Below are 20997 nucleotides of genomic sequence, written 5' to 3'. Positions count from 1 at the left end.
TTGCTAGACGAGAGGATTGTGTCGTCAGTGTCGATAACGTTGGCGTTAGAACGCCTGCTCTGCGGCTCCCATGTGCGGTAAGCGATTCTTTGCAGAAGTGTCCTGCTACGGACCAGCAAAAGCGGCGTCTCCAAAGACTCCTGGAAGAGTTTTCGCCGATGTTCACGGAGAACCCCGGCAGAACCGGTGTCCTAAAGCATTCAATTGACACCGGGAATACACGGCCTCTACGCTGCAACCCTCGACCTATCAGCGTACACAAGCGAGCCCTGCTGGACAAGGCGCTCCAAGAGATGATCGACACGGGTGCAGCACGTGAGTCACAGAGCCCTTGGGCCTTTCCGATCGTCCTTGCTTCCAAGAAGGATGGAATGGCTCGGCTTTGCGTTGACTATCGACGCCTGAATGCGGTAACCGTTCGTGATGCGTACCCGTACCCGTCGATTGAGTCGATCATGTACAACTTGGGAAACGCGAGCTTTTTCACGACTCTTGACTGCAGTCGCGGTTTCCTCCAGATAGAGGTCGAACCCGCTGACATCGAGAAGACCGCATTCACGTGCTACAGAGGATTGTACGAGTTTGTGCGCATGCCTTTCGGCTTGAGCAACTCTCCTGCCACATTCCAGCGTCTTATGGACATTGTGCTTGGAGACGCCCGGCACAGCTACGCCATGGCATATATGGATGACGTAGTAGTCTTTTCACGCACGTTTGAAGAACATCTTGTGCACCTTCGGACTATTCTCGAACGCATGCAGAATGCTGGTTTGACAGTTCACTCGGGAAAAATGCAACTGGCAACATCTAAGATTAACCTGCTCGGTTTTGTAATCGACGATGGATCGCTTCGCCCTAACGAGGACAAGCTGAGGGCTATAACTGAGTTTCCTCCCCCACATGATGCAAAGAGTTTGCAGAGATTTCTGGGCATGGTTGGATTTTACCGCCAGTTTATTCCCCGCTGTGCCCCCGCAGGGGGCACCTGTGAAAGCAGGTGTTTGGAGAGTGGCGTCTCCACGGACCCCGAGCCATGCGGGTTCGCCCGCCCACATCTGGCTGTGCGTGGCTTTCCCGTGTCTGGGGAAAAGGGCATCCTGGTGGTTGAGCCGAGCCCGGGGTAGGTTTGGACCCTTCGGGGCCCCCCGGGCGAGGCAATACACCACTTCAGCCCCTGCTTCTCATAGACGGGAGTCCTGGTAAGGCCTGGCCAGGATGATTCAGTCTAGTCGCCACTCCTTCTACTATCCCCTCCCTTCTTTCACCTCTGTCTTCTCCGTCTTTTCACTCTTCTCATTTCTCTTCTTTCCTTTTCAACTCCTTTGGCGGCAAGGGCTAACCTTGGGTGGCAATAGATTCTCTTGTCTTGAACCACACTTGGTTATAGAGACTGGGCAGCACTAATAGAGTAACGTCATCAGCCAAGCCCTTCTTGTTATGGAGCGTTACCTATTCCCTTGTTGGGCTCGGTGGTGGGCGGTGCACCACAGTTTCCGAAAACCCTTCCCCTTCATATGGGATCCAAGCTTAAACCTTCTGATCGGGCCCCCAAAAGGGTCCGCACCGATGCATGTCTACCACCTTTGGACAAGAACAACACTGACTACGTCACTAAGTTTTTCATTATACATTCCGAAGTTGAGACGAAACCGATGTCGAAACTCTCCCCTTTCCTTGTGGCTAAGGTCTTAAAAGACTTGGTAGGGGAAAAGTTTAATGCAAAAAAGACTTTTTCTGGAGACCTTTTGGTAGAAGTATTTGAGAAAAATCAGGCAGCAGCGTTGCTCTGCCTCAACCATATCCTTGACACGAAAGTAAGCGTCTCTGCACACCGTACGCTCAACACCATTCGTGGTGTTATATCTGAGGATGACCTGATGGAGAGTCAGGAGGAAGAGATACTTGAAGGCATGCGCAGCCAGGGTGTTGTTGCTGTAAAGCGCATCACCATCCGTAGGGATGACAAAGAACTTCCTACGCGACACTTGGTCCTTACCTTTGAGCTCAACAGCCTGCCTTCTTCCGTGAAAGCGGGGTACTTGAATTGTAGGGTCCGGCCTTACATACCTAACCCTGTCCGTTGTTTCCGTTGTCAGCGCTTTGGGCACGGCTCGCGGTCATGCCGTGGCCGTGAGACATGTGCCAGGTGTGGTAGCTCCGAGCACAACGCTGACGACTGTCATGAAGACATGAAATGTGTAAATTGTAAAGGCAAGCACCCTGCGTATTCTAGGTCATGTGAATATTTCAAAAGAGAAAAGGAAATTCTGACGCTGAAGGTGAAGGAAAACATCTCTTATCCCGAAGCAAAATGTCGCCTCTTGGGTTTTCAGAGAGGCTCTTTTGCCGAGGTGGTGCGCCGGGGACCTGCACCACCTATGGCGTCTGTGGGAACGCAAGTGTCTTATGGGGACCTTGCTCAACCACTTAAGTCTTCTGGTCCCAAACTAATGGTGCAACTCCCAGGGCGCGCTATCTCAGCTGCCCGGGCAGGTGCCCTCCCCAGCCGTGCGAAAGGTTCGGATTTATTATCCGAGCAGACGGAGATTACCCCGTCGCAGAAGAAAGGCACCTCTGGAGCGGTGCACACTGCTCTACCTCGAGATGACAGGGTGGATGCCGGTCCGTCGGGATCCACCCGAGCACAGGGGTCTGCGTTCCCTGCACAGGGTTCTGCACCCCCTGCTTCTCCGTTCCAGCCACCACGAGGTCGGGGACTTGGTCCCTCTGCCCCTGGTGGATCTCGGAAACCGGGGGAGCCGTCGAGGTTACAGGCCTCCAAGGAGGAGCCCCTTTTGGCTCCAGCTGAGCCAATGGACGAGAGTGGGTCAAGGTCCGACGAGGACAGACCCCACTCGAGCTCCGAATCTCTACTTCCGGCCTCCGGTGGCACCACGGGCAGGCCGAATGACACCTCCAAAAAGAAAAATGCTCCGCGTGTAAAGATAGATTTTAAATCGTAAAAAATTTGCTTACTCTTGAGTTATTTTTTATTTTATTTTTATTATAAACGTTACAATGGTCCACAATTTTAGCATTATGCAGTGGAATTGTCGCGGCCTTTTTCGTAACATTGATGACATACATTTTTTTCTTGATGAGCTCCGTCCTGTGGCCTTATGCCTACAGGAGACTTATCTGAGTGACACCCACACAAAAGTGTTACATCGTCATCAGGTTTTCCGAAAGGACCGCATTTCATCAAACCCTTCGGGTGGTGTAGCAATGGTAGTGCAGAGTGGAGTTGCCTGTGCTCCAGTCCCTCTACAGACTCCCCTTGAGGCAGTTGCAGTTCGAATTCTTCTGGACCGCCTCATTACCCTTGTATCACTCTACTTGCCTCCCAACACTCCGCTGCATTTGCAAAAGCTTCAGGGACTCGTCGGCCAGCTACCCGAGCCCTTTTTAATTCTTGGCGATTTTAATTCCCACCACCCCTTGTGGGGTAGTCCTCGACAGGACTCTCGTGGTGGAGTCATTGAGCGACTTTTATTATCATCCGGGTTATGTCTTTTAAACCAAAAAGAAGCAACGTTTTTTAGTGCCGCCCATAACACTTTTACAGCTATTGATTTGTCCCTGTCATCACCATCGTTGCTCCCATGTTTTTCATGGAAGGTTTTAAACAACCCTTTTGGCAGCGATCATTTTCCCATTATTTTAGAAAGCGTTAAACCGATTCCATTGATTCCTACTCGCCTTCCCAGGTGGAAGTTAGAGAATGCCGATTGGTCTATTTTTGAATTAGAGGCTGTGATTGATCCATCTTTGCTTCGTACTATGAGCCCCGACAATGCGACAGTTTATGTCACTGAATGTATAATTAGTGCAGCTTCGAATTCTATTCCTCAAACATCTGGACATCTTCCTAAGAGATGCAAGCCGTGGTGGACGAAGGAGTGCACAACCACTCGCAAGGACCAGAATAAAGCCTGGGGAGTTTTTCGTCGATACCCTACCAATCAAAACCTAATTGCATTCAAGAAAAGTAGGGCTAAGGCGAATTGGACACGAAAACAGGCTAAGAAGGTTTCATAGACCAAATATGCCTCTTCTATAAATAGCCTTGTTCCAGCGAAGGAAGTGTGCGACCGCCTGCGAAAAGTCCGAGGCGACTATCAACCTTTCCGAATTCCTTTTTTTCCCCTGCCTGCCGTATCTCTCAAAGATCAGGCAAATGTTCTTGGTATGCACTTCCAACATATATCTAGTTCTTCCCACTTTAGTGTAAAGTTTCAGAAGTTTCAGTCTACTGCTGAAAAGCAATCAATCTCGATGTCAGGATATGACCGGGCAGCTTACAATAGACCGTTCAGTATGTGCGAACTGGAAGTGGCGCTGGGTGTAAAAAAGCAGTCTGCACCAGGCCCAGACATGATTCATTACGAAATGCTGAGGCACTTGTCCCCAACATCATTAAGTCATTTGCTTATGTTTTTTAATCATCTATGGAAAGTAGCTGCTTTCCCTCTATGCTGGAAAAGCGCCCACATCATTCCTCTTCTGAAGCCCGGTAAAGACCCTTCTCTTCCAGCGAGTTACCGTCCCATTGCGCTCACTAGTTGTCTTGGGAAGACTTATGAAAGGCTCATCAACCGGCGTCTGGTGTATTTTCTGGAGGAAGAAAATATTTTGGACATTAATCAGTGTGGATTTCGGGAGGGACGATCAGCCACAGACCATTTGGTTCGTTTGGAGACTTTTATCCGTGAGGCATTTGTACATCGGCAGCATTGTGTCTCGGTATTCTTCGACTTGCAAAAGGCCTATGATACCACATGGAGGTATGGGATTCTTCGGGATCTACACAACTATGGGTACGAGGCCGCATGCTCCAGTGTATACAGAATTTTTTAAGCGACCGGACTTTTCAGGTCCTCTTGGGTTCTACACCGTCCGATGTGTTCCCCCAGGAAAATGGAGTTCCTCAGGGAGGAGTTTTAAGTGTTACTCTGTTTGCTGTAAAAATTAACAGTCTTGCAAGTGTGATTCCACCGTCTGTGTTTTACTCATTGTATGTGGATGATGTGCAGATCTCCGTTTCTTCTTGCAACCTCTCTAGCTGTGAACGACAACTACAACTTACAGTCAATAGGATGAGCAAATGGGCAGATGAAAACGGTTTCACCTTTTCTCCCGAAAAAAACTGTCTGCGTTCCCTTTTCGCTCCGCCGGGGATTGTCCCTTGATCCTTCTTTGCATTTAAACCACATTGACATACCTGTTCGCCAGGAACACAAATTTCTGGGCATAATCCTTGACAAAAAGCTCACTTTTGTACCTCATTTGAAAGAACTGAAGCGCAAATGCTTAAAATCATCAAACATTCTCAAGGTGTTGTCCCACAACTCCTGGGGGTCCGACAGGCGCTGCCTCCTGCGACTCTACAATTCCTTAGTTCGGTCTCGCCTCGACTATGGTGCAATTGTGTATGGATCTGCACGTCCATCTACACTAAAGATGCTGGATCCGGTTCATCACCTGGGGCTCCGACTGGCTACAGGTGCTTTTCGCACATCACCTGTGTTGAGTTTATATGCAGAAACCTTTCAGATGTCTCTCGAGAACCGTAGACAGTACCTTAGCCTTTCTTATGCTTGCAGGGTCTATTCTGACCCGCAACATCCATCCTACACTAGCATCCGTACCTGTCGATTCTCTCAACTTTTTGAAAACAAGCCACGTATCGTGCGTCCTATTAACTTCCGGATTCAAAGCCTTTGTGCCTCCCTCCAGTTTTCTCTGAATGATGCTGTCATACTAAAGCACAAAGAAAAAGTATCTCCGTGGGACGAATTGCCGATTTTCTGCGACTGGTCGCTCACAAAGTATGATAAACGGGCTATTTCCCCTCAAGTCCTGCAGCAGGAGTTTCAGTCGATGCAGGAGACATATAGAGATTATACTGAATTCTATACTGATGGGTCGAAATCTTCATCTTTTGTTGGTTGTGCCGTATATTCTAGTTCCTTTGAGAAAGCTTTACGAATGGATGGTATGGCAAGCATTTTCTCTGCAGAGCTTTATGGTGTCTCTCTAGCCATTGAACATATGAGTAACAAAATATTAAAGGCTATCCTTTTTGTCGATTCACAAAGCGTGATACAGGCTGTCTCTTCTAGACTTTCCACAAAGAATCTTCTTGTACTACATATACGGTCCAAAATAAACCGGGCTCTCAAACTCGGACACACCATAATATTCTGCTGGGTGCCCAGTCATGTTGGAATTCCAGGGAATGAGCAAGCAGATAAACTGGCTGCAGGTGCAAAGGACTCGGCAACATCTCTTGGGTTACCCTATCAGGACCTTAGGCCCCTTTGGAAGAAATCACTTTTGAAGGTATGGCAGTCGGAGTGGGACGCGGAGAGTAACAATAAACTTCATGTCATTAAGCCCATCTTGGCTCTGTGGGAGAGCTCATTCCTTAAGGAACGTCGACTGGAGGTTCTATTATGCCGCCTGAGGATTGGCCATTCACGTCTGACTCATCTACATCTTCTTTGTGGCGAAGACGAAAAGCTCTGTGCTCATTGTGGAGAAGTAATGACAGTTTTGCACATTTTATGGCATTGTAGATTTCATCACCAACATCGCCGACGAAGTTTTCCTGAACTTTTTAGAGGTCACCTTCCATTTCATCCTATGTTTTTGCTTGGTGATCATCCTTTAGTGCCACTTAACCGTGTTATTGACTATCTTAAAAAGACCGGATATATATATCAGCTGTAACTTTTACCATGAAAACTTTAATATCTCTTTCCTAGTATAGCCGTCTTAAGTAATTTTTTCTGGCGCAATATAGCCAAAGTCGCTCTTGCGCCATTAAACCCCAATCATCATCATCATCATTCCCCACTGTGCAGAGATAACGCGGCCTCTGAACGAACTGCTGCGCAAAGGCGTCAAATGGCATTGGACGGAGGCACAGCAAAATGCTTTCCTTCAACTGTCCAGAGCTATTGCTGAGACAGCATCTTTGAAGCTCCCAGACCTCAACCGGCCGTTTGTGCTGCAAACCGATGCGAGCGGCTACGGTTTAGGTGCTGTGCTGCTTCAAGACTTTGATGGTGTCTTACGACCCGTAGCGTTTGCTAGCCATACGTTGACAGCAGCTCAGCGGAATTACAATTTTTGCGAGCTTGAGTGCCTAGCCATCATATTCGCCCTGCAGAAATTCAACATGTATCTTGATGGCGCACGCTTTGTGATCCAGTCGGATAATGCCGCCTTGTCTTGGCTTCAGCGGCTGGAAAATCCGGCAGGACGATTAGCACGCTGGGCACTAACGCTTCAGAAATATGACTACACTATTGTGCACAAACCAGGCTCACAAAACAAAGTTGCAGACGCTTTGTCGCGTGCTCCGCTCGGCGAAGAGCGCGTGCTCGAGGATGCCAATGTTGTGGCTGCGATAGATGCTGGCTCGCGCTGGGGTACTTTGATTAGCCGAGATGAGCTTCGTGCTGCACAGCAGAACGATGGACTTTGTCGCAGGGTCTCTGAGTGGTTATCTTCACGAGACCGACGTGGCAACAGAGACGCTGACATGGGTTTTGACTCGTACTTGCTGGCCGAAGATGGTCTGCTCCTCCGGTACATACCTCAGATCGACGACGAGGAGGGTGGCTCCACAGACACTCGATTTTGAGCCGTGATACCTTGCCGACTTCGCACGTCCTTCATTAGATACTACCATGACTCTGCTTTGGCTGGTCACAGTAGTGGCTGCAAGACTTTTGAAAAGTTAAGCCGTACTGCAACTTGGCCAGGAATTCGTCAGGACGTGCTGAGGTACGCTCGTTCATGCCCGGTTTGTCAAAAAGCCAAACCGCGCGGTGGTCAGCCCCCTGGTCTCATGCAGCCAGTCGTGAGTCGGTCCCCATGGGAATGCGTTGCTGTCGACGTCATGGGCCCTTTCCCACGCAGTCCGCGTGGCAACCAGTACTTGTTGGTTGTCACGGATCACTTTAGCAAGTGGGTGGAGCTATTTGCATTACGGTCGCTGACGTCCAAAAGAATCTGGTCGTGTCTGATGGAGACGTTCACACGCTTCGGATTTCCGGCGAAATTGATTAGCGACAACGCTACTTACTTTGCCAGCAAAGTGTTCCGAGACTCATGTGCCGCATTGGGCATACAACACATGCGGACGTCTCCCTATCACCCACAGGCAAACATCACAGAGCGGGTGAACCGAAACCTGAAATCAATGTTAATAGCTCCCACCGAACGTCACTCTGGCTGGGACGCAAAGCTCTCAGAGCTCGCGTTCGCAACACGCACAACCGTTAACCGGTCTACAGGTTTTACGCCAGCTTGCCTTAATTTCGGAAGAGAGCTGACTTTCCCGCTGGAAAACACTTGCGCGACCAACAACCGTGGCGCTGCTCGCTCATACGGTCAGTTTGCAGGAAGCCTACGACGCAGACTCAGGGACATCGTTCGTGATTCCCGGGAGAGCTTGGACGCCGCACGGCTTCAGCAGGCTGAGCAGTACAATCGTGGCCACCGGGACGTGCAATTAGAAGTTGGAGATCTTGTACTCCGGCGGACACACCCACTTAGTGACGCCTCCAGAGGTTTCACAGCTTCCCTGGCGAACCGGTGGGATGGTCCGTATCGAGTGCGAAACAAGGCCTCACGCCTTACGTACACGCTTGTTCATTGTGAGTCTGGTCGACACGCCGGACCTGTTCATGTCACCAACCTCAAACGGTATTATGAATTGGATGACGAACTTCTCTCGCAGGTGGAGAGTGATGCCGATCCGGGTTATACTTAATTCTGCGAGGACTATACCTGATGTTGGTGACGAAGACGAAGATCTAAGAAGATGCGCGTTGCAATAGACTTGAGCGAGAACTAGTGCTCTCCCGACTGAATTTCCGCGGGGTTTTGTGTGATAGACGCGCAGACGCGGATAGTATCCTCGCAAATTTAACTTGTCTATTGCCGCGCCCAACGTTATGAACGCTTTCTCGTAGAAGAAACCCCGGTAGAAGACCACTCACGGGCCCCCTTTTTTTTTTTTTTTTTCTCTCTGCTTTCCAAGATGCCTCGCTACCACCGACGGAGACGCTCAGCTTCCCCCCCACCGCCACCACCACCCTGGGGACACCACGGCCGTCGCCCTCCGGCTCCGGGACAACATCGCCGCCGGCCCTTCTACCGACGCCGGGGCAACTCCGCAACCTGGACCGTGCTGGGCCCCCAGGGCCTAGCCATCTCATGGACCTCGAACCTGCCCTGGGAGGTCCAGCCCCGGCCCCTGACCACGGATTCCCCGGCCGAAGTCCCGGAGCCGTTTCGGGGAAACACCCTTACCGACAGCCATCCCAGCGACCCGGTGCAGTTCTACGATGAGGAGGAGCGCCGGCTCCTGTGCCCCCTCTGTGGGGTGCCCGAGATCCACAGGGGCACCCACCAGGCCGGCGCTCTCCACCGGGCACGGGAGTCGGCCGCCGCCGCCAGGGCAGCCGTCTTGCGCCTCGCGGCCATAGACGAACATAGAGTTCCTGTATAGCTACCTACGGTAGCAGAGTTGCGCATTCAGCCTCGGCGCGTGGCCGTAGCGCCGGCTTTCCCGCACGAGCTGGTTGCTTTGCTCCTCACGTGATTAAATTTGGCGAATAGCGGCGCCGCGCGCGCCGCCGCGCATGGAAAACAGGAGAGGAGGAAAAGGAGGCGGAAAGCAGGGAAACATACGCCGGGGCAAGAGAAACGTCGGCGGAGCGACCGTAAAGGTGGCTTTCTTGCACGCCAACGGATGCTTTGCTCCTCACGTGACGGATCTCGGCGAATAGCGGCGTGGCGGCGCGGGGAAAACAAATGCGCAACTCTGGCTCCCGTAGGGAGCCTATACAGGAACTCTAGACGAACACAACCTCCAGCGTGTCCTGGCGGTCGTCCGGCGCCTAAGACCCGCCCTCCTCCGCCCCCCCTCGCCGGCCGACATCGCAATTAACATTGACGAAAACGAAGAACCCTTCTAATCACCCCGTCAACTCCAACGAACTCGGGGGGGGGGGGGGGGGGGGGGGGAGTTTGTGGGCCCTGCGGCCCATCATGGGCCAAAAGAACGTGTGCTCTGCGCCCGGCGCGCAACGTGCGCGCGAGCCGCGTTGGAGGCGCGGGGCTCGGCAGTAGGTTGGCTGCCGCCAGACAGTAAAGGTGTGTTCTATGAGATCTGCCTCGTTGCTCCTTCTTGAGGGTGAGCAGTAGCACCGAACCCTATAATATATATAAGATTATGTTATACCCCTATTGAAAAAGGCCAATATGAACTCGGCTTATTGGAAATATTGTATTCCAATGAAGTTGATGGAAACCAATAAAACTTATTGTTATCTGATTAACCCAATACGCACGATGGGAATTCATATCGGAGCACAATATCCCGTTATAGTATGCGGTTATTGATATACAACAGGATATTGGAGCACAATATCCCGATATAACTGGCGGTTATTGGTATACTACATGATATCAGAGCACAATATTTCGACAGAACTTACGGTTATTGGAATAGAATACTACACCGCGTGCATATTGGTGACCGACATGGACATCCTGTGCGGCCACACGATATATAAATATAAGTCGTCGATCACGGGTCGAAAGGAGAACACAATATGGTATCGCGTGGATAAATCTCAGAACGAATTCCAAGTTACCAACATGATTTACGTCGGCATATACCGCAGACAACGTTACTAAAACACTCAGTTGGGAAACTCGCCGTCGGAACCTGGGCCGCTGGCGTCCACCGAGACCGAGCTAAATGCGACAACAGCGCCACTCTTTATCATTTGTCGGTACTGTGGTCAGCTTGAGCTTTTTGAAAGCCTGTTTTTGCGTAAAAACAAATAAAAAAATACTCTTTTTGTATGAAATTTATTGGAGTTTAGTACAAAAAGGGGGGCGCGTTGTGTTTTTAAAATCTTTAGTTTGCAGGGTTTTTCGGCACAATTAATTTTGTTTTTATTCAACCATGCCTCAGCCGGCCTTTCAGGTAGCGCGTCCCGCCCTAGGTGCATTTTGACTTCGGTAGTTGAACGCGGCGCGTCCGCCGGGACGGCGGGGGTGGCGCCCCTGTAACCTCTGCCGCTGTATCTGTTCTTAAAGCCAAAATGGATGTCACGTGCACTTCCTCGAGTGGCCGCTGCGGGAGAAATGGCGGCGTTGTGTTCGTCATTAGCTCGGTGCTCGGAGACGGATTGAGGCCACTTTTTCAAAGCTGTCTCTATGGGAGTTTGCCAACTGAGTGTTTTAGTAACGTTGACAGCAGACTAAGAGGAAACGTAACACAATATGCGTCGTCCGTGAAGCAACATTAAAGGTATACATCGCGTGAATGATATCGTAAAACAGCAGCAGTTACCGTTCGGCAATACGAGAGAGAACGATATTGGAGGTGGATGCACACAGAAACACAAACGTTCCGCGTTGCAAACACGTTCACATTGATCGAAAGCGCAAGTGTACGTACGTACGGCACACAGTACACACAGCCTCGAGCGCTTGGAATGCTGGACAACCACCAAACCATTCAGAATAACTAGCTGGAACACCCGCGACCTCCCTTTCAATGAGAAAGCCCGATAACGACGTGCTTATTGGAGTGATCGTTTTCAAACAAATGTTTATTGCAGTTGTTGTAATGCTACAAAAGTTAGGTTCCCGGTGTTGCAACCCAAATCGAACACGAGACGTGACAATGTAAATTCGCACGATAAAATAATGAGGGTTAATAGGCTTGGCAGGTCACGTGCATGTAGTTGCTTCTTACCAGCACATTTATCGATATTGACCCACCTTTCTGGGTAATCCTACGTCGTACACAAAATCCACGACCACATACGAGCACATTCCACCCACCACTCTTCGTCGCCTGTTTCGCAAAATTCACACACTGTAAAAAACGACGTGACAAATACGTGCATTTGCGCCATCAAGCGATACGTTACAGACTCGTTTTATGAGAAAAGTTTCCATCGTCAACCCGCGCGCGCGAAAGCTTGAGCGCTCGAGCTTCGGAGGCAGTTCGAACTCCGAAGGGAGGCGAGCCGAGCGAGCCGCAAGTAGCCCATCGAGCCAGACGAGCGGCTGGGCTGAGCGAGCTGCCGAGTGGCCGAATCCGCCGATCCAGCCAAGCCTAGCTGAGCCGCCGAGATTGCGCGATTGCGCCATTGCGCAGCGACCGCGACCGCGCCAACCCGGCTTGACGGCGGCGATGGCGGGACCGACGGATGACAGCTCATCAAGTTCGTCGCGCACTTTGCTTGTGGGTTCCAAGTGAAACCAACGCACTTTCAATCGCTTCGAAAGGTACGTATAGACGACTTTATTACTTGCAGCATTGATTGCTTTGGTATACACAGATCAAAGTGAACACTGAAGGACAGAAGGGAGACATGATGTTTTGAAATCACAGCTTATTTGTACGCATGCGTCCCCTGCTGAAAGCGTCTGGCTATGCTCTGTTGCAGACGTCATTTCGACTGCGTGTACTCTGATGTAACGTCACTCAGTGTTTACACTCGGCTAACTTCGCTATCTTGTTATCTCATGTGCGAGATAGACGTAGAAACCAGCGCCTCGTCTCTTTCGGATATTCAACCTCCAGCCCCCTGGCTCCCAGCGTGCTTACCGGCGCAAACCGTTCGACGTGTTGGATTCGTGGGCTCGTTCGAAGAGGCGTTGTTTAACGCTCACGAGTCGCCGAAGTGTTACCGGAGTTCTCTTTACGAAAGTCGCGATCGACGCTGGGCTCTGAGGTTGTACTTTTTTCTTCCCTGGTAGACTAAGAGTGCCGACCATTCATCTGTGGTGCCGACTGGCGCCGTACGAGGTTGAGAAAAGCTAGCGAGTGTGTCAGATTTTCGTGACGCCGCCCAACTGCTCTGCTACCGGCTGCGCTCAACGAATAATGTAAAAAAATATTTAAAAAAAACGCGTTTTCTAATTTTCAATTTTTTTTTTACGTTTTTCATTTTAGTCGCCGCAAAGTAAATCGCGGCCGTACGTCGGTTGACTCCCGATTACTGTCTCTACATCGTAGATTGTCTCACCACAATGGTGCCTCGTTGGTGTGATCTTATTCTGATATCGTTACATCTTGCTTTTTCATCTTGGCACACTTCTAGACGACCTTCTACACGTTGCACTCCTTGTCGACATGTCGCTGGTGTTAGAGACAAATCTGAAGTCGCCGTTTGCTCACTCCTTGGTGCACATATTTCATGTTCAACATCAGGTATCTGAAGGAGGCGCCATGAAATCCTGGAGTTTGTTTAGAGGTACCTCAACATACTGTATTCAAGTGTCGTTTTGTGTGTTATAGTTTCCTACAAAACCAAATTGCACTTTGTTCGTAATATACCCTATAACTGTTCACTACAATTAAAGTTGCTATGAAACATTGGCCACGAGAGGTGACTCGGCCAACGCAGCCTGAAAATTCCTCGCATAATTTTCTTCATGAGTCATTTTGGACATTGACAAAGTTTCTTGTGAATAATGAGTGTTATGCACATGTGTTCTACTTTTCGTACAGGTACTTCAGTTAGATAAACCCCAGTAAAGGCAGCAAGACAGTCTCATGGGGCCACACCAAGGATGACTGCATTCCTGCTCGAGTCCCGAGTCTTGTCACCAAACTTCACTGAACATAATGGTACATTCCGTTTCCTTAACTTTTCCTTCTGAAATGTGTTATTTTTTTTATTGTTGCTTTTTTCTATTGAAAAAAGGGTAGTACAACGTTTAAACACCCAATTTTTTTTTTTTGTGACATGTGTATACATCGTTTAAACACCCAAGCGTTCATAAATGGTCTCTGTACCAGACAATAGGGTGTCTTATACTCTGTTTCATACTTAGCGTGCAACGCTGTCAAAGGTACTAAAGTGGTGCGCATAAAAAATTAGAAAAAGTGTTATTTTACGCGTTTCGTGGACGAGTGGTAGAAGGCGCTGGTCTGGCGATATTAACGTCTCGGTGGCCGTGGTTCGAACTCATTTTACGCGCAAAGTTTTTCGTTTTTTTTTTAGACATACTTTCCGTGCAAGATTGGGCGCATTGACGAAGTGCATATTTCACTTCCTCCTTCTTGATTTTTATTTATAAGTCGCCGAGAGGCCAGATTTCTACCATCTGGTCTGCCGCTTTGCAAGTGTTATTTGCCTCCAGCACCGAGTTATATTTTTCTTTCGTGCAGCGTGGAATGAGGAATCGCCCTGATAGCGGCCTTGTCCCAAAATTTATAATAAAACGTTAATCGACAATAGTTGTCGCCTGTACAGTTTATTTTGAAATAGCTGTCAAGGGTAGGAATCTCCCTCTCGGAGCACTTGCGATGCACCTTCAGGCGAATGGCGTTCTGTGTGAACTCGTCATGCTTGACGGTCCCCGTGCTCGAAACTTTCACGTTGCGAGGTCTTTGCTTCGGGGACGCCACCTTGCCAGATAGGCACTGCGCCTTGCACTTCGCGACAGTACAGGGCACACTCCAGTGTTGTTACTGGCCATCTCCAGGACTTCACGACCGAATTCTCCGGGGAATGTGTTCTTATACTCCCGTACACATTGGCGATCATCTGCTTGCACTCTTTAAAGATTTTCGAACAACGAATCTTCGCAAACATCCGAGCAGGAGAGGTACTTGAGCTTGCTGCGTAAGACGCCATCTTCTCAAAACCAGCCAGTGCCACACAACCCGAAAACCCAGAGCGGCTGCCACACGGATGAACACGAAAACAATTTAAGGTGGTTTTACATTATCTTGTTTTTTTCTTGAAAACCATTTGTGCTCCGTTGAAATAATAACGCCACTATCAGTTACTAGCCCCGAAAAGGCACATTTTCCGACTTTTTAAATTTTTTTTGCTGGGGACGCACTATCTTATGGGGCGAACGTAGGCACGGTCAGCAATGCAAACCGGTGCGCTAGTTTTGACTGCGTTGCACTCTATGTATGAAAGAGAGTATAGGATCGCTTCAGACGGGGCAACCTTTCCAGCAATTTCGGGGCTGCTGGCGGGTTGTTCCCTAGTTTTCCCTAGATCGACACGAATTGCTGAGACCGGGTCCGGCTCGAAGCGGACGAGCAACTCTGACTACTCGGAGATGTTTGAAGCGGCAGCAGCCAATCAGGAATGCAATATTTTCACGTGACACCCCTGTGGTCGTGATGATGCGAAATGAGGACTTAGTTCTGGTTTGAAATGGATCATTTTTGAAAATAAACTGTTTCAAAAACATGAGCTAGTATTCTCAGTGCAATTTAAAGATATAAAAACATGTTTTAGGATATAACTGTGCGTCTAAATACTGTAAGAAAAATAAAATTTCATGATGATGATGGCAAGTCGTAGCAATTCGGTTGCTGCATGTGAACGCGGGCGGCCCGTGTTGCTGGTGTTGCGACATGAAGTTGCTGGGCGAAATTATTCCGTCTGAAGCGGGCTTTAGGGAACTGAATTCAAGGGCCGTGGAGCTCTGGGTGCAAGCCCACTTGGAACCATTTTTTTTTCTTTTTTGCCTTTTTTAGTATTTAAATAGATATATATTTATATATATACATATATACTTTTTTTAAGTTTTAACATATAGATGCATAATTTACACACTAATTCATTTTCAGAAGCGCTTTTACTCGCACTCTGTGGCTTTCTAGTGCTTGCAATAGCTTCTCGGTGAGCTAATGCCATTTCTGCAAAGGGAGAGGGATCTTCCCACGCTTTGCAGGCTGTAAAGCTGTGGCTTGCACAGCTCTAGTGTGTCACATCTCGCTCACTGGCTCCATCGCGAAGCATAGGTGCTGCATGAGTCGCGCCACACCGTAAGCCCATATACGGTCGGGTGACAAACCTGGAACCATTTGTCACTGCACTCAGCTATGGAATGATGGCATGGTCGGGGCATGAAGCAGGGGTACAACTTGAAAATGCTGATGTTCATGACATTTTAAACACATTTTTCATTACTTTTGTGTCGAGTTGTCAGCATTCTAAAGGTGAGTAAGCAAGCAGCAGCGACAGCAAGAAAAGAAAAATTTAAGACCGCTTTCACCAAGAATCAATTACGAGCACTAGAAAGGCGTCGAGTGTAATTAAAACGCTTCTAAAGGTGAATTAGCGTATCAATTAAGTACTTGTGCCTCAAAAATACAAAAACAATGTAAATATAGTTATAAGGATAAAAATATACACTAGGAGGACTTAAACCAAAACTAAAGTCTGTAAGTTTGAAATTTGACACCTTAAACCACTTGGCCACCACCCAATTTTATTTCCAGGTCGTTCATCGAGGTATGCGAATTTTGTTTGCAGCTGTCGGCTGCAAGAGAGATTGCCTTATTTTCATTTACTTTACTATTCCCACCAAATATGACAAGTGATAAAGAATAGAACCTCATTTGGTTGGCCGAGGCACTGTGCTTGCATCAAGGCAAACAGCCTGTCTTGCTGGGTTCATATTTTGTTTCATCACCTGTTTAGGATTCTGTTGTCGCTCATCAAAAGAAGGAAAAAAATCTGACTAATTCTGACTTATTCTGGTGTGCAGAGTTTAGCAGAGTTTACTGCCAAGGTACGCTTGGCAGTAAACTCTGCTAAATGGGGCAAAATATAGATACTTTTTTTAGCAAATATGCATCGTTTTAGCAAAATGAGCTACACTATTTGACTAACGTGAAACAGAACGAGCCTCTCCACTTGGGTCTTTTTTCATCTCTCGCTGACACTATTTCCTGCTTTTTGTGGTTTGTATCAGACTTTTGTATTCTGTCCGGCCAAAGCATCTGTGTTACACTAAGACTGGGTTCTTTAGGATATCTACAGGTATTCTTCGCAGCAAATGGCTTCCAATCAGGAACACGAGTTTGTTCTCGGCCACCGAGAGCAAGCATTTTCAAGGTGAGCTATTGCCCACCTATATGAGTTTTGTATTTCATTCCTCTTGGATGCCATAACCTATGTGTAGTGGTCTTGCATTAGTATTTTGTTGTTTCTCTTCTGCAAAAACACCCAAGTTTGACTAAGACCGGGTTTTTTCTTATACATGCAGGTCTTGGTGGCAAGCACCAGCCAATCAAGGCCAGGAGTTTGCTCTTTGCCGCGCATGGCAAGTGTTTTCAAGGTGAGTGATTGACGCCTATCTGAATTGTGCGTTTCATTCCTCACAGACACTATGTCCTGTTTTTATAGTGGTCTTGTGTCAGGCTTTTGTGTCTCTGTCCGGTCAAAGCATCTGTGTTAGACTAAGACTCGGTTCTTTAGGATATCTGCAGGTATTCTTTGCAGCAAATGGCTGCCAATCAGGAACACGTGTTTGTTCTCGGCCACTAAGAGCAAGTATTTTCAAGGTGAGCTATTGCCCACCTATATCAGTTTTGTGTTTCATTCCTTTTGGATGCCATTTTCTATGTGTAGTGGTCTTGCACTAGTACTTCGTTGTCTCTCTTCTGCAAAAGCACCCAAATTTAATTAAGACCGGGTTCTTTCTTATACATGCAGGTCTTGGTGGCAAGCACCAGCCAATCAAGGCCAGAAGTTTGCTCTTTGCCGCGCATGGCAAGTGTTTTCAAGGTGAGTGATTGATGCCTATCTGAGTTGTTTGTTTCATCCCTCACAGACACTCTATTTCCTGTCTGTATAGTGGTCTTGTTTCTGGCTTTTGTGTCTCTGTCCGGCCAAAGCATCTGTATTAGACTAACATTTAGGATATGTGCAGCAATTCTTGGCAGCAAGTGGCTGCCAATCAGGAACACGAGTTTGTTCTCGGCCACCAAAAGCTAGTATTTTCAAGGCGAGCTATTGCCCGCCTATATGAGTTTCAGCATTCATCAAGGAGCGCAAAATCAAAGCCCGGGGGTTGGCCATTGCAAAAATGTTGACTCGGAAGCGCATAGGGAGGACGCTTTATAAAAGTATCCACCTGCTTCTACAAGACAAACCAAAACTAAAAATGTGGGTTCCATTTAAAAAAAAAAAAAAAAAAACATTGTCAGCCCGAATTAACTCGGGGGCGGCACGGAGCAAACAAGCCACGGTACGAGTATGCTTGGTTCAGGCGTTTGTAGGGGTGGTAGATAACTCGGTGTTTTCTAAAAAAAAATTTTTTTTTTTCTAAAAGTGTGGTGGTCGAATATTCAGGGATGGGAATTGAGTCGGGATGTTAAGGTAAAAATTTCATCCACATGCCGGGATTCATGTGCCTTGTCCCCCTAGCGAGGGGGACAAGGCCTTCAAAATTTTGGGTTTGCAAAAGGGGTGCGTCAGTATTGACGTGTCATTTTACATCATGCGTCTGTATTTAAGGCGCACTGTACATGACATGCCTGAGATTCGTTTGGGTGTACTTCCTCTCAGCAAGTATATGGTTCTGTCTCAAAAAGGTCTAATCTGATGTTGACCGCTCCGCAGGTCTCCACCGACGATTCATCAGGACGAGACCCAACCGGGACACTAGGGAGGAACGGCTTAAGCAAGCATATAGGACAGCTTCTTGCGGACAAGAAACGAAAATAGATAGATGGTGGGTGTTCCATTGCTATGCCTTTTGGCGTGCACATTATGTTTGTTATGTTTCAAGATTCCTGCAGAGTTTGGTTTCAACTATTGTAAAATACCGAGCATGCGCCCAGGTCGCAGAAGCGCCTACCCTCTGATTCGGAACGATCCGCAAATAAGCAAAGGGCATACCAGACACCCATCCAGCTGTTTTGAGCCGTGCTCAAAATATTGAAAGAGCACATCAAGCGCCAGGTGCTGTGGCGTCTTTGCCACAATAGCGCCAGTCGCAGAGCTGACAGATCCGTGACTGGCGCAAGCCATGGCATGGCCTTTGGGAACCAGGGAATCGAGATTAAAGAAGTAGCGCAGAAATTGGAGGCGAGTGGTGAAGGTGAGCAGAGTTAACAGAAAACAAGGTTGAAGGGAGTTCCGTCGCATGAGGCATCTGTGTCCCGTGCATGTAATTTTGAGTGTGCTGTAGGTGGCTACCCAAAAAATTGTTACTTGGACGTAACTAATCGCAAATCTCTCTTGCAGTTTCCATGGCCCACAAGCCAGCCGGCGCCAGTTCGTTCTCGTTCAAAGGTGAGCATTCTAGATTTTCTAGGTTGCTCTGAAGCAGCAATACTGATGCCAGACATACGGCATATTTAATTGACAGAACGACTGGGGACGCTTTCACTGAAGCTTGTTTTGCTGCAATACACGTGTGTATTGCAGCAAAACAAGCTTCAGTAAAAGCGTCCCTACTCGTTCTGAGCTCCGTCAATTAAAGGTGCCGTACCGCTTGTCTCTCTGACTTCAGTGTTGCTGTAGGCGACAAAACGTGTGGCAGTTTTGTCACAAGAGGCATATTATGTCACGCACATGTAATTTTGAATTTATCCGGCTTAGTGTGCTGTAGGGAACTGGTCAAAGAAATTGATACTTGGACGCAGCTAATCGCAAATCTTTCTGGCAGTTTCCAGAGCCTAAGAGCCAGCAGGTCCCAGTTTGCTTTTCTTCAAAGGTGAGCATTCCAGATTCCCGAAGCAGGAATACTGAAGCCATACGACCGGTACAGCATTTTTAATTGACGGAGCTCAGAACGACTGGGAGCTCCTGCATTGAAGCTCATTTTTCTGTAATACAAGCGGGCGACATTGACACGTGCCCAGTTACGTCGCAAGAGGATATCTATGTCCTGCGCGTGTAATTTTGAATCTTTCAGACTTAGTGTACTTTACGTGGCTACTCAAAGTAACTGTTACTTGGACGCAACTAACCGCAAATCTCTCTTCCAGTTTCCACGGCCTACAAGCAAGCAAGCACCAGTTCGTTTTTCCTCAAAGGTGAGCATTCCAGATACTCTAGTTAGGTGCGAAGCAGGAATAGTGAAGCCAGACGAGCGGATACATATATTTAATTGACCGAGCTCAGAATGACCTGTGGCAGTGGCATTGAAGCTTTTTTTCCACAATCAAACGCAGACATAATTTTGAATCTGTCCGGCTTGGTGAAGGATTGCTACTTGTCGCAAACTAATCACAAATTTTTATTTTGCAGTTTCTATATGGCAACAGCTAGCAGGTGTTGTTTTCATTAAGGTGAGGATTTCACATTCTGTTTTCAAACATCAAGTTTTTGAATGAGAGTCCTAAACAATTAACTTTCTTTTGCAGTAAATGCCAGATCCTCCAGTTCAGGAATATGTTAAATATATTTGGAATGGATAAGTCCAGTGTTTTGCTTCTTTATTCACAATTTGACAACAGCAACATTTTTTAAAATTTATCACTCAGAAATGCACACAAGAAGAGACTGCGTTGCAGAGAAATGTTGCGCTGAACGTGATATTCCAACTCGTATATAGTTTTATTGGTAGACGATATAATATATTGGATTCCAATATCCATAATACGCTGAGTATATTGGAATCGTAAACCCTTATTGGATCCCCATACGACATATGGGGATCCAATAAGGGTTTATACGGTATTGGATTCCAATATTTTCAGCGTATTATGGATATTGGAATCCCATAACAAATCCTTATTGTAATACAATACAATAAATGTAATGTTTTCCAATACACTGTCTATATTGTATTGCAATACAGTAAAAAGATATTGTTTACCAATATCCATAATACGCTGTTTATATTGGGGTTTTCCAATAGGGACGGGCCTGATTTAATCAGCACAGCAAAAACAAGGTGATTAAAATCATGAGAAAAATATTGATTAAATTCGAGACTTAAATCAACTTGATTTTCTTTCTCCACCCTCCTAAGAAGTGATGGCGTATGCAAAATATTTGGGTACATGGACGGTTTTCTAATTGTCAACCTAACAGTATACATTTCTTTATGCCACATCATCACTGAGATGGAAGTTTTAAGCTCGAGCGCTTAAGGTTTAACAGCTTTAGAAAGGCAGATGCGCTCCTGATACCTCACACTAAGAATCTGCTGGTCGTACGAGACACCATCTAAAATTCG

Source organism: Ixodes scapularis, unplaced genomic scaffold (assembly GCF_016920785.2).
Source record: "Ixodes scapularis isolate PalLabHiFi unplaced genomic scaffold, ASM1692078v2 PGA_scaffold39__5_contigs__length_11793443, whole genome shotgun sequence".
In the NCBI taxonomy this organism is placed as follows: Eukaryota; Metazoa; Arthropoda; class Arachnida; order Ixodida; family Ixodidae; genus Ixodes; species Ixodes scapularis.
The sequence above is the reverse complement of the archived record's forward strand: the minus strand, read 5'-3'. Positions refer to the sequence as shown.